This window comes from Cucurbita moschata, unplaced genomic scaffold (assembly GCF_002738365.1).
Source record: "Cucurbita moschata cultivar Rifu unplaced genomic scaffold, Cmos_1.0 Cmo_Scf00056, whole genome shotgun sequence".
NCBI classification, from domain to species: Eukaryota; Viridiplantae; Streptophyta; class Magnoliopsida; order Cucurbitales; family Cucurbitaceae; genus Cucurbita; species Cucurbita moschata.
In genome coordinates, this window is record NW_019268572.1 from 541,091 (window position 1) to 552,998 (window position 11,908).

At 44.5% G+C, this 11,908-nt stretch overlaps 1 long non-coding RNA gene across 2 annotated transcripts in view; it reads right to left on the minus strand.

Annotated features, from left to right (window-relative positions):
• The window catches only part of LOC111436598, a 13,067-nt gene extending 1,280 nt beyond the window's left edge, over window positions 1-11,787 (minus strand). The window contains exons 1-2 of one of the 2 annotated variants that reach the window (XR_002709279.1): window positions 11,657-11,787; window positions 11,495-11,576 (exon numbers count right to left, since the gene is read on the minus strand). This is a non-coding gene — a long non-coding RNA (uncharacterized LOC111436598). Of the gene's footprint in view, window positions 1-11,447; window positions 11,577-11,656 lie in introns of those variants that run through there. The other variant, XR_002709278.1, reaches the window with a different exon arrangement.
• Between the last annotated feature and the right edge of the window lie 121 nt (window positions 11,788-11,908).

The window sequence follows — 11,908 nt, forward strand, 5'->3', positions numbered from 1 at the left end:
TTTTTTTTTTTGCGTTATAAAATCTCCCGTCCTTAGGAACTTTTGTCCCTGAAAGTAGCTCTTGGGAGAGTTCGGGATAAGCTTTCCTCATGTTCTCTTCTTGTTCCCAGGTTGCCTCTTCCTCTCGGCGGTCACCCCATGAGACCTTTACCAAGGGAAAATCTTTGTTGCACAACCGCCTAGTGTCTCGAGCCAAAATTCTGCTAGGCTTCTCCTCGTAAGACAGATCTTCCCAAAGGGGAAGCATCTCATGCTTGATTACATGAGTAGGGTCTGGAGTGTACTTTCGCAACATGAATACGTGGAACACATTGTGCACGGAGGCAAGGTTCGGTGGCAGGGCAATTCTGTAAGCCACAGCCTCAACTCTTTCTAGAATCTCGAAGGGGCCTATGAACCTTGGGCTCAATTTCCCCTTCTTTCCAAACCATAACACCCCCCTCATAGGGGGCTACCTTTAGAAACACATGGTCACCCACCTCAAATTCGAGGTTTCTTCTACGCACATCTACATAGCTTTTCTGTCGGCTCTGTGCAGTGAGTATCCTCTGCTTGATTTTCTACACCGCTGCGTTGGTGACCTAGACCAACTCAAGTCCCAGTAGTTGCTGCGTGCCTTTTTCTTCCAATAAAGTGGTGTTCGACACCTACGCCTATACAGTGCCTCAAAGGGGGCCATCTGAATGGTCGCTTGATAACTATTATTGTAGGCAAACTCCATTAAAGGTAGATGTTCGTCCCAACACCCAGATAAATCTAAGGAACAGGCTCGCAACATATCCTCTAAAATCTGGTTCAGCCTTTCAGTCTGTCCGTCCGATTGAGGATGGAACGTTGTACTGAATCTCAACTAAGTTCTTAGTGCTTCTGGAGACTTTTCCAAAACTGAGAGGTGAACCTGGTGTCCTGGTCTGATACTATGGACACTGGTATCCCGTGCAGGCGTACTGTCTCCTTGATATATAATTGAGCCCACCGATCCACTCGATATGTGGACTTTCCACAACAACCCAGATGACGTTGAAACCCTGCTTTGTCTTTGGCAAACCCGAGACGAAATCTATACAATCTGCTTCCCATTTCCACTGAAGAACGTTCAGGGGCTGTAGCAATCCTGCTGGGCACTGCCTCGAGGCCTTCACCTGCTGGTAGGTCAAGCAACGGCTTACGAAATCTGCTATGTCCCTCTTCATTCCAGACCACCAATAATATCTTTTCAGATCTTGATACATCTTCGTACTTTCAGGGTGGAACATATAAGATGTATCATGGGCTTCGTATCTTTTAAGATTCCCTCATCTCGGGGAACGCACAAGCGGTTTTGCCATTGCAGACCCCCATCTGAGGAGATAAAATACCCTGCTGGCCTCTCTGTCTCAGTCTGACTTCACACTTTACTGAGGTGTTCATCAGACCTCTAAGCGTCGATAATTTTCTTTCATAGGGTGGGCTGTATGGTTAGCTGTGCCATCTGCACAGTACCACCTTTAACCACCACATCTATCCCAGCCCTCTTCATCTCATCTTGTAGTCTTCTTCCTATGTGGTGATCATTGCAGAAGTATGCATAGCCTTCCTGCTCAGTGCATCCGCTACAACGTTAGCCTTTCCTAGATGGTACAGGAGCTCTATGTCATAATTCTTTACCAGTTCCAACCATCGCCTTTGTCTCATATTAAGCTCCTTCTGCGTGAACAAGTACTTGAGGCTCTTATGATCGGTAAAGACTTGTACTTTTTCCCCATACAGGTAATGCCGCCACGTTTTTAGAGCAAACTTTACCGCTGCTAACTCGAGGTCATGCGTTGGGTAGTTTCGTTCATATTCCTTCAGTTATCGAGAAGCATACGCTATCACCTTACCCTTCTGCATGAGCACACACCCCAAACCTTTCCCTGATGCATCACTGTACACCACAAGATTACCTGACTCGTCTGGAACTGTAAGGATTGGTGTGGTTACCAACCTCTTCTTGAGTTCCTGGAAATTCTATTTGTAAGCTAGAGTCCAAGCAAAGGGCTTGCCCTTCTTGGTTAGCTGAGTTTGCGCTGAGGAAATTTTGGAGAAATTCTAGACAAATCTTCTGTAATATCCAACTAGCCCTAGAAAACTCCTCACCTCTTTGACTGTAGTCGGCTTTGGCCACCCCATCACTGCTTCTATCTTAGCTAGGTCCACTGTAATCCCCTTGTTGAGTTATGGAGTCTGCTCCCTGTATTTATAGCTTGGTCAACAGCTATATCAGGAAAAGCTATATTTGGTAAAGCCATATATGGTAAAGCCATATCCGGTAAAGCAATATATGGTAAATAGCTATATATAGTAGATGGTTAAATCTGGTAAAGCTATATTTAGTAGACTGAACCATATATATATCCCGTCCAGTAAAGCTTTGAAGATGTACTTTCTATTCTCTGTACTCTCTCTTGTTGTACATACCTGAAAGCATCAAATAAAAAAATCCTTTTAGCCAGCGTTCTCCTTGCAATTTTCTCTATCCTTTTCTTTGTGTTCATCTAGATCGAGTGTGTGCGTTGTTGTGCGATCCTAACAACTGGTATCAAAGCAAGGCAAAATTCACCACGATCTGTGAAGATGGAAAGTTCAAAGATTGGAATTGAGAAGTTCGATGGATCCGATTTCAATTTCTGGAAGATGCAGATTGAAGATTATCTGTACCAGAAAGATCTTCACGAACCTCTGTTGGGGGTGAAGCCGGATACCATGACCACGGAACAGTGGAAGCTCAAGGATCGATAAGCCTTAGGGATGATCCGGTTGACGCTATCCAGAAACGTGGCGTTTAACATCATCAAGGAGAAGACAACGTCAGATCTGATGAAGGCGCTGTCAAATATGTATGAAAAACCGTCGGCTATGAACAAGGTGTATTTGATGCGTAGATTGTTCAATCTACAGATGTCTGAAGGTGGACGTGTTGCGGATCATATAAATGAATTCAATATGATCATAAGTCAACTGGGTTCGGTGGAAATTAATTTCGAAGATGAAATTTAAGCGTTGATTTTGATGTCATCCTTACCCGAGTCATGGGATACTGTTGTTGCCGCAATCAGCAGTTCCCGAGGATCTGATAAACTGAAGTTTGATGAAATTCGAGATGTAGTTCTCAGCGAAAGTATTCGCAAACGGAGAACTGGAGATTCATCAGGCAATGCTCTCAGTGTTGATCGAAGGGGAAGAAGCAAATCAAAGAGCCCAAACAAACATGGGCGTTCAAAATCAAAGAACCGGGGAAAATCTCCAACAAACCCAACGTAACGTGTTGGAGCTGTGGGGGAAAAGGACACTTTCGGACAGATTGTACAAAACTAAAGAAGAAGCTGAATCATAAATCTGAAGATGATGATGATTCTATATACACAACAGAAGATGCTGAGGACGTTTTAATCCTTAGTGTGGATAGCCCAGCTGAATCCTGGATTTTGGATTCAGTTGCATCGTTCCATTTGTCTCCAGGTAAGGAATTGTTTCGAAATTTCAAATCAGGAAATTTCGGGAAGGTGTATCTGGCCGACAACAAAGCCTTGGAGATTGAAGGAAAGGGAGATGTCTCTATACAAACTCCAGCAGGAAATCTATGGACATTACAAGATGTCAAATACATTCCTGGTCTCTATTGGTCAGTTGGATAGCATAGGCTATGCAGCAGAGTTTTGAAAGAGTTCCTGGAAGATTGTGAAGGGCGTCATGGTTGTTGCGCATGGCACAAAATCCGGAACCTTATACACAACTGCAGAGTGTATAAACATGACTGCTGCTGTTGAGAGTGCTTCCAATTCAAGTCTATGGCACAATAGACTTGGACATATGAGCGTCAAAGGAATGAAGATGCTGCGAAAGGAGCTTTAGAAGGCTTAAAATCTGTTGATATGGGTCTTTGTGAGAGCTGCATTATGGGCAAACAGAAACGAGTTAGTTTCACAAAGGCTGCTAGAGAACCGAAGAAAGTGCGGTTGGAAATGGTTCATACAGACGTCTGGGGACCATCTCCAGTTTCATCACTTGGTGGATCAAGGTACTACGTCACCTTCATCGATGACTTTAGCAGGAAGGTATGGGTTTACTTTCTGAAACACAAGTCAGATGTGTTTACCACCTTCAAGAAGTGGAAAGCTAAAGTTGAAAATCAGACCGGCTTGAAGATCAAATGCCTGAGGTCTGACAATGGAGGAGAATACAACAAATCAGAGTTTATAACATTTTGTGCAGCTGAGGGAATTAGATTAATAAGAACAATTCCTGGTAAGGCAAGACAAAATGGTATTGCAGAAAGGATGAACAGAACATTGAATGAGCGAGCAAGAAGCATGAGGATTCATTCTGGATTGCCAAAGACATTCTGGGCTGATGCTGTGAACACAGCAGCATATTTGATTAATAGAGGGTCGTCAGTACCCTTGGAGTTCAAATTGCCCGAAGAAGTATGGACAGGAAAAGAACTCAAGTACTCTCACTTGAGAACCTTTGGTTGTACTGCGTATCTCCATGTTGATCCAGAGAAGAAAGATAAGCTTGATGCTAAGGCCATGAAATGCTACTTCATAGGCTATGGCTCTGACATGTTTGGGTACAGGTTTTGGGATGAGAAAAAATATGAAGATCCTAAGACATTGTGATGTGACCTTTGATGAAAATGTCATGTACAAGGACAGAGAGAAGATAAACTCTAAGACTACGAAGCAAGTGGGAGTTGAACTTGAGTGGCAAGAAAATTCATGCAGTGATGGTACAACAGAAACAAAAGAAACTCCTGATCCTATTGCTGAAGAACCAGACGTGGAGCAAGTAGCACCTGAGAAGGTGTTGAGAAGATCATCCAGAACTACCAGAGCACCAGATAGATATTCAACCTCATTACATTATCTGTTGCTGACTAACGAAGGAGAACCAGAGTCCTTTGATGAGGCCCTACAAATGGAAGATTCAACCAAGTGGGAGCAAGCCATGGATGATGAGATGAGCTAACTTGAAAGGAATAATACGTGGGTGCTGACTGAGTTGCCTACAGGAAAGAGAGCTCTGTTGAACAAATGGGTGTTCAAAATCAAGGTTGAACCAGATGGCAGAAGAAGGTTTAAGGCCCGGTTAGTAGTTAAAGGATATTCACAAAGAAAAGACATTGATTATGCTGAGATCTTTTCTCCAGTTGTGAAATTAACTACTATCCGAATTCTGCTGAGTATTGTTGCATCGGAGAATTTGCACCTCGAGCAAATGGATGTAAAACCGGCTTTTTTACATGGAGATCTAGATGAGGAGATCTATATGCAACAACCCGAAGGGTTTGCAGCTCTAGGCAAGGAGCACATGGTGTGTAAGCTCAATAAGAGCTTGTTTGGACTGAAACAAGCACCGAGACAATGGTACAAGAAGTTTGACTCCTTCATGAGCAAGAGTGGTTTCCACAGAAGTGAAAAGAATCAGTGTTGCTACCTCAAGAAATACACTGATTCTTATGTGTTTCTACTCCTGTATGATGATATACTAATAGCGTTATTCACCTGAAGGCAAGCTTGTCTTCAGTATTTGATATGAAAGATTTAGGTGCAGCGAAGCAGATCCTTGGGATGAGGATTTCTCGAGATAGATCTGCTGGCACATTAAATCTATCCCAAGAACAGTACATTGAGAAGGTGTTGTCCAAACTCAAGATGAATAACGCTAAACCCAGGATTACCCCCTTGGCAAATCATATTAAATTTTCAAAGGGGCAATCTCCCAAGATAGTTGAGGAACGTGAGCACATGGCATCAGTTCCGTACGCTTCTGCAGTTGGGAGTTTGATGTATGCTATGGTCTGCACTAGACCTGACATAACACATGCAGTGGGAGTTGTTAGCAAGTACATGGCAAATCTAGGGAAGGAACATTGGGAAGCTGTGAAGTGGCTTTTGAGATATCTGAGAGGTACATCCAATACTACACTTTGTTATGGCAATGGCAAAGTAGTTCTGCAAGGTTTTGTGGATGCTGATCTGAGTGGAGATGTAGACTCCAGCAAGAGCACATCTGGGTATATCTACACTATAGATGGAACAGCAGGGAGTTGGATGTCCAAGCTTCAGAAATGTGTTGCTCTTTCATCTACTGAAGCTGAGTACGTGGCTATAGCTGAAGCTGGAAAGGAGATGATATGGATGACAGACTATCTTGAAGAATTAGGCCAGAAGCAGTGCAAGAAGATCCTTCATACAGATAGTCAGAGTGCCATACAATTGATGAAAAACCCAGTCTATCATTCAAGGACAAAACACATTAGAAGACGGTACCATTTCACTCGCAGGTTAGTGGAAGAAGGCGATATGTGTTTGGAGAAGATAGAGGGTGCAAAGAATCCAGCAGACATGTTGACAAAATGTGTTGATGTTGGAAAATTAAGGTTATGTAAAGCTCTAATTGGTATGGTGTAGGATCAGTCTCCAAGTGGGGGAATTGTTGAGTTATGGAGTCTGCTCCCTGTATTTATAGCTTAGTCAACGGCTATATTCGGAAAAGCTATATTTGGTAAAGCCATATATGGTAAAGCTATATCCGGTAAAGCTATATATGGTAAATAGCTATATATAGTAGATGGTTAAATCTGGTAAAGCTATATTTAGTAGATTGAACCATATATCTATCCCGTCCAGTAAAGCTTTGAAGATGATTCTATTCTCTGTACTCTCTCTTGTTGTACATACCTGAAATCATCAAATAAAAAAATCCTTTTAGCCAGAGTTATCCTTGCAATTTTCTCTATCCTTTTCTTTGTGTTCATCTAGATCGAGTGTGTGCGTTGTTGTGCGATCCTAACACCCCTTGCTTGACACCACGTGACCCAGAAATGCTACTTCAGACAACCAAAACTTGCACTTAGAGAACTTGGCATACAACTGCTGGGCTCTCAGTATTGTCAAGACTTTTCTTAAGTGTTCTTCATGATCTGCCTCTGACTTAGAGTATACTAGAATGTTGTCGATGAACACTATGACAAAGGTGTCTAAGAATTCCTGAAACACCCTGTTCATTAGTTCCATGAAAACTGTTGGCCCATTGGTAACGCCAAAGGACATAACGAGAAACTCGTAATGTTCATAACGAGAAACTCGTAATGTTCATAACGAGAAACTCGTAATGTCCATAACGACTTCTAAAAGCTGTCTTTGGTATATCCCCTTCTCTAACCCTTAACTAATGATACCCCGACCTTAGGTCAATTTTGGAGAAGACTGTTGCTCCCTGTAGCTGATCAAACAGATCGTCAATTCTCGGGAGAGGGTACTTATTCTTTATAGTGACCTTGTTTAATTCCCTATAATCAATACACAACCGAATGGACCTGTCCTTCTTCTTGACAAACAGAATAGGGTCTCCCTAGGGTGATACACTGGGTAGGATGAAACTCTTATCCAACAGCTCCTGTAACTGTTCCTTCAATTTCCTAAGTTCTGCAGGTGCCATCCTGTAAGGTGCCTTGGAGATCGGCACAGTTTCTGATTCTAAATCGATCCCAAAATCGACTTCCCTGGCTGGGGCAAACCTGACAGATCCTCCGGAAAGACATCTACAAACTCCCTGACGATGGGTACCGATGAGGTTATTTGTTTGTTGCTATTGTCTAAGGTCACCTGGCTAGAAATGCACTTACGCCACTACGAATCAGCTTCTTAGCCCTTAGCGATGTTATGACGCTTGGGGCACCTTTGGAAGTGGCTCCCTTGTACGTAAAGTTGTCCCCTGACGGGAGCCTGAGAGTCACTATTCAAGTCTCGCAATCTATCAAAACACGATTCTCGCCGAGCCAATCCATACCCAAGATGACATCGAAGTCTTGTATGCTTAACACTATCAGTGTAGCTTCGATGACACGCCCTGATATTGTTACACCACCTCCCTTAACCCTATGGGTAGCTAGCAACAGTTCATGAGCAGGGGTGGACACTAATAGGGTAATCTCTTAAAGTTCTTTCTCTAGGTGTGCTAGCTCTACAAACTGCTCAGATATGAATGAATGCGTCGAACCCGAATCAAACAATACTAATGCAAGATAGCCAAATACGGGTAGCGTACCTGTGACAACTGCGTCAGGCTGGTCAGCTTGCCTGGTTGTTGTTGCATGGGCTACAGCTTGCCCCTGCTTATGTTGAGCAGCTTGGCCCCTCTGATGTTGTACTGCAGGCCAATTAACATGCTGATTGTTCCTCTGAGGGCAATCCACAGCAAAGTGCCCTACCTGGCTGCATCTGTAGCAGGCGCCAGTTCCTGCTCTGCATTCCCCCGTGTGAGGGCGCCGACAGTTAGGACAAAGGGTCATGTTCCGTACCAGGGTCTTTCTTCGTTTATCAGTGCGGCCACGGGGCGGTCTACCAGTTCTGAGGTGGCTAGAGTTTGTCACCTTTCCCTAGACTGCAATGTGGGATGATTGTGCTATTCCCAACTGCAGCTTGTCGGTGCAGGATGCGTCGAGCAAGGTCGCCACTTGAAGGGCTTTCGCATAAATGAAGGATGACTGGGATGCCACATTCCCCCTTAGTTCCTCCCTCAGGCCAACGATGAATCGTTCACCCTTCAACTCCTCGAAACTAACATAGGCTGGAGAAAACCTCGCCAGCCTATTGAACTCCAAGTCATATTCCTCCACTGATCTGTCTCCCTATTTCAATGCGAGGAATGCGTCTGCATTTTCACTCTGGCAGTGATTGAATAGTATTTGTGGAGGTACGCATCTTTAAACTGACACCATATAATTAACTCTCCTTGTGGTATAATGGTCTTCTGAGCACCCTTCCAGTTCTGGCAGTTCATAAAATGGAAGGTCGTTTCTATGACCTCTAGCCAGTTCTCAGCGGCAATGGGATCCACCTTGCCTCCATCAAAGGAAGGTGGTTTATGCCTCAGGAAATCTCTTAAGTAGTGGAACTTCACAGTCATAGTCCCTGCATCCTTGCCCCCTTGCCCTGTTGAATGATTAGCCATCATGGTTTGTATCATCTAGTTCGTTAGAGCCTCATTTTCTATCGAGGTCATCATGAACGTCTGAACCATCTCTGCTGTGGGCATGGCTAACAGCTGGTTTAGCGGGACTGCTGTACACGGGGTTGGACCCGATGGGACCTCCTCGGAGAAGGGAGCAGTAGGGGGTGTATCAAGCAGCCTTCGGGCCTTAGCCTTCCTTCGGCGTCTTTTTGTTCTTAATGGCTGTGGTACTGTCCCCTCGCTAGTTTGGGGCGTATCCCCAACCTCCACCTGAAATTCAGGTTGTTCCTCTTCAGGTGTTGGAACTGAGGTGTCCTGAACTTCCCCTCTTCTTCCCCTTCTAGGTCCCGGCCCTACATATGGTTCACGTCTCTTTGATGCCGTTATCTACCACAATAGAAAAAGAAACTATGGTTACAATTCATTCTTAGCACATCTCCTAGGTAATGTGCGACTATAATGCCATAGTCGATCATGGTATACTCTATAAATACTAGCTTAACCTTTGTCTCTATGTTTCCGTCGCGTGAGAACGTCTAGTCGTGAGCGGCATGTGTTTGACGAGCGAGGTCACAAAGGACATGACTCTTTATCCTAAATGTCTACAGGACCTATAACCTGGCTCTAATACCAAATTTGTCACGACCCAATATTTTACTACGGACCGTGACTAATGACAAGACATAAATTCACAAGTGATTTAAATATGAAATAAAGAAAATCCTAAAATTCCAATAAAGTTTTTGGGCGTCAAACAACAAAACACATGACGGTTTGAAAATAAATTTCGAAAGTATGAAAACACAAAATAAAGAATGGACTGACGCCCTGGGGCAACCCGTTCCTTTGTGACAATCCCCATCTCCATCATGCCAGCCCTTGACCGACACCACGCGCTCCTGAAAAAAAGGAAAACATAGCAAGGATGAGTATAAAAATTATACTCAGTAAGCTACCTACTTGTAGGCTCTCTTTGCATCTTAATTTAACAGGTCCCCACGATTTCCTAATTCGGTTCTAGGACATATGGTTCTAATCTTAGTCCCTTGGAGCTTGTCCCTTGGGTTTCACCGGTTCGTCGTCCTTTCATTAAACGCCTGGAGGTTCCCTACGCCAAGCTAATATGGTTGGTACCTCTCTATGAGGTGCTACCTCTACATGGCTATCTAGAACTACATGGTATCTAGCCTAGGGGTGTGCTGAATACCCCTACGCCCATATAGTCCCCCTAGGGGGGAGGGGGGGGCGACCCAACCCGTTCCCATGCAGCTAATGGGCTGTACGACATGGGGACACATTTCCCATACGAAATGGCTAAGAGCAGTAAGGACTGAACAGGAACCCTTGGTCCTCCCACGAAGCTATAGATATCGTTCTCACGCTAGCAATCTATGAACACTCCTGGGGTACCTTGTTGCCATGGTATACCATTAAGTTCCTAAGGAAAAATTACGTCTGGCTAGAGCGACATATCGCTCCTAACAGTAATCCCCTAAGCTTATCATAGAAATCGGCCCTAGGAATTAACAGAGTTTGCATGCAACCATCTTCTAACATCATAATATGTAATTCATGCAAACTAGTCATACTGGCTCAACGGGGCGATGACCTCCATCAAGCACCCAGAGCACGAAGTTTGCGCTCAATGGGGTGAATTCGTCCATCAAGCACTCGGAACACGGCATACACAATTCCAACATAAATTAAACGCATGCATACATACGGCGGAAGCTTAAAGCATACAAGCAACACTCAGATAATTCACCCCAATACACTCATAGCAATCAATCTGGCTAATATTTTACATAGAGAGCTAATCTGAAAAAAATTACTACCATGCATGCAATCCAAGCGAATCCTATAAGTATTTCTTCCTAAATACTAGGTGGTGACTTATCTTGTCGAAGCGTGCCTTTCTGCTAGCGTTTCTTTGCCAGTGAGGTGTCCAAAAATACTGATTTCTTTATATTAGGTTCCTATTCACGTAAAAACAGTATTAGAACTGGAACTGGGAAAGAAATTGGGCACACAGAGGGCAATCAAGCCAAAACGGCTGCTTCACGCGCCAGCAGTACACTGACCACGCGCGTGGACGTGCGCCAGTCGCAGGCCGCACGCGCGCCTACCACGTGCGGCAGCTCCTGTGCAGTCACGGGTCGGCTGGTCCGGTTCGGCTCGGCTCAGCTCGCGTTTGCGATTTGGCTCGACTTTGCAGGCGACACATGTCGTCACCTCATTGGAGCTGCAACCGACGGTCGACGCGTGTCCGGTGCCTGTCACGCCGCCCTTTGCCGGTCGCCGGCCGACCTCTTTTTTTTTTTCTTTTTGCTTCAATGTCCTCTGAAATCCGTAACACAGTCCCCTTTTCTGATTTTCATATCTTTCGATCCGTAGATCGGATGGATATGATTTCTTCGGCAAAGTTCTATAGCGTGTTATGGGCTACGTCCTAGTATTTTTTTTGTAATTTTTGCTTCACTACTGGACGAGTTAAGAGCGTCAAAATTTCGCTCACCGTTCTCGGATGATTCTCGGATCTCCGCCTTCGGGTTGAGGTCTTGGCCAAACTTCTTCACAGATCGTGCGTAGAGTTGTTCCTAGGTGAATATTTCAGCATTTTAGGACTCGATTCACATAGGAAAAACTCAAATTTGAGAAATGTCGATCAGACCCTTACCTCGCAAAATGTTCTTGGGTCTTGACGGAGCGTCGGCCTCGATAACCTCTCAATCCTTGTACAAGCCTCATCTGAAGGTGGATTCCGACGATGGTCCGTTAAACTTCACGACTGACTCCTCTCAAATTTCTCTCTAACTCTATTTTTCTTTTGCAGGGGTTGTGACAGGGTTCTCTTTGGACCCCTATTAGGGCTGGAGGGGCATAATGACGTTTTTGCCCCTCAGTTGACTTAGCCCCCCCCCCCCCCCCC